The 2789-nt window shown below is 44.5% G+C and overlaps 1 protein-coding gene across 4 annotated transcripts in view; it reads right to left on the reverse strand.

Moving 5' to 3' along the window:
• IFT140 (intraflagellar transport 140) overlaps window positions 1-2789 on the reverse strand; it is a 73170-nt gene that overhangs the window by 13576 nt on the left and 56805 nt on the right. The window lies entirely within an intron of this gene.

Consider the following 2789-nt stretch of genomic DNA (forward strand, 5'->3'; position numbering starts at 1 on the left):
AGAACTGTGTTTGTAGTGCCTGCAATCTGATCTCATAAAACCTTCTTTTCCCATGTATTTTTCATTGCCTGTTTTGCTTGTAAGTTTAAAGAAAAACTCCCATAAATGGAATATTATCTAGAAGTGCTGGAGATTTATATGTCTGAAGCATCGAAATACAAAACCTCTCTCCCTCTATTTAATGGGTTTTATTTGGAAAATGAACATTGATCAGGATCAGGGTAAAAAAAGCATCTCTCTTTCCAATCTGGGCCCCACTTTGTTGAACTGGACCCTACCATACAGATATTATGGATAACATTATATTATATATAACAAGATATTATTGTATCCTATAACATTATGTTACAGGTGATAATCACAGAAACACCGAATGGTTGGGTCAGAAAGGATGTTAAAGACCATCTCATTCCAACTCCCTGCCATGGGCAGGGACACCTTCCAGTAGACTGGAAAACTCTCAGGACTTGAGAAAATGAGTTTTTTTCTGATGTAGCTAAATTAGCTTTGGTGCTTTTAAAATGCATTTGTGGGATTCTGGTTGTGTCTTTCAGCGGGACTAAAAGACAACAAGGAACTAAGTAATAGATGAAAAGTTGTAATGGTCCAGTGAAACTCAGTGTTAATGATATGAGCTGCTCTGAGCAACGTCAGGCATTTTTCATATATGAAAGCTGATAAGGTTATTCCTAAAAACTCTTCCCTGGTGGAAACAGAGCATCTGATAAAACACCAACATCTTTACAGAATGTGTCTGTAATATCCCATGGAACACACAGCTTTGCTCCAAACTTACCCAGATAAAACCAACACCAAGAGATTGCTCCATGTGTCTTATAGCACTGTGTGCCCTACGGAACACAGTGCACATCCTGCTGCCTGTTTGTCAGCAAAGGGTGTTCACTAAGGTAATTTTTTATTTTTTTATTAAGTCAGAATGATTTCCAGACTGCTTAGACTGGATATTAGGCAAAACTTCTTCATGGAAAGGGTGGTCAGGCACTGGCACAGCTGCCCAGAGCAGAGGTGGAGTCACCATTCCCGGAGAGATTTAAAAGCTGTGTGGATGTGGCACTTGGGGACATGGGTCAGTGGTGGCCTTGGCAGTGCTGGGGGAATGGTTGGACTTGATCTTTTCCAACTTTTATGATTCTATGATTAGACTGATTTGTTCAGCCTTTGTAAAATATAATTATTTTTTTTAACATGTAACATGCGAAGGAAGTTTGTGCCCTGCTGAAAATACACACTTACACACTTAGACTTCAACAAATCACAGAAATCAAATACAGGAGGGAGCAGAAGTAGGTGTGTGATTTTTTCCTAAAGGTAAATCTCTCCTGGCGTTATCTGCATATAAACATCCCCTGCCTTGCTGCCGAATCCCTGGCTTAAAATAAACATAGAATCATAAAAACAAATAATCCAACGGTTATAAAATATGAAAATATGGTCATTGCTTGTAGGAAATTTCTTTGAAGAATGGCAGATACAAGTGTGTTTATATTGAAAGTTTTAAAACAGGAGAGGTACAGAAACATCACCAATCACAGGGAAAAAGAGAAACCAAAGATGCTTTAGTACTCTCAAGGATGAAGATGTTCAAAGTACATATTGAATTAATTTAATTCATTTAAATATTAAATTAATATAAATAAAAATATAAAGCTTAATTCATTTAAATTCATTTAAAAATTATCCAAGCTCATGGAGAAGGGGTGAGTTCACAGCCAGGCTAGTACATTCAACTCCAATAGCTGTAAACTAATTATTGGGGCATATGACCTTCACTGGTACTTTCCCCCTCCTCTCAGCAACAAGTCTTAGAAAATAAAACGTAGCCTTGCAAAAAATTTCTGACCAGTTTGTGTATTGGGTCGCTGCAGATCTGCCAGTTAGGGGTGAAGTCTCTAACCTGGTCAGACACAGCTGCTATAAAATCAGACCAGTTTCTCATCTCAGGTTATGGATTGCAGTGATGTGTACTCCTGTGCCAGCCCCTCGGGCGCAGCTCTGTGCCAGGGCTCCTCAGCACTCCCTCTCCAGGCTGCTGACCGCAGTGTCGCGCTTTCAGAGCACCGGCTCCGAGTTAATGCTACGCCTCGAGCGGTATTTTGGCAGCCCGAAGAAATTCGCCAGGCTCAGCTCACGAAGGGCACCACCCCCGGCAGTACGGCCCGGCCGCCGCCGCAGGGCAGTGCCCGCCGCATCCCTGTCCTCGTCTCGGTCCTGCCGTGGCAGCGGATGGAACAGCAAAGAGCCATCTGGAGAGCCAGCCTGGGCAAGACCGCTCTGCAAACATCCATGTTCAAGGACAGTTTGGAATGCCCTCAACGACTCTCTTTAACCCGTTTATCAGAGCAGCACCTGCCTTGCCCTGTGCATTCCGTGCTGGGCCGTCAACTGGGGCATCCCTTCAAATATCTGGGAGCGGCGCTTCCATCCCTTGGGCACTGCGGGGTGGGCAGCCCCCCTCGAGGTTCTGCGGTGCCGGGACGGGCTCAGGCTGTGCCACCCCCGGAGCAGTGCAGCGACTCTCAGCCTCACTCGCCCCCGAGCACTTGTCCCTGCCTTTGCAGACACCCCCAGACCGGTCTGTTTATCGGGTTGAGTCTCGAGATTTTATACTTCCTATTTATCTGCCACGTTTCCTCCCAGTGGTGCAGAGAGCACGGGGACAGCAGTGCAGCCCCATAGCGCTTTCGTCGCGCTGTCCAACACTGAACCCCAATATTGTTCTGCTTCCAGTAAAAGGTATTTCAATAACCCTCTCAATCTGCTTGCACGGA

Source organism: Manacus candei, unplaced genomic scaffold (genome assembly GCF_025592945.1).
Source record: "Manacus candei isolate 608988 ecotype Guabito, Panama unplaced genomic scaffold, ASM2559294v1 h1tg000002l, whole genome shotgun sequence".
In the NCBI taxonomy this organism is placed as follows: Eukaryota; Metazoa; Chordata; class Aves; order Passeriformes; family Pipridae; genus Manacus; species Manacus candei.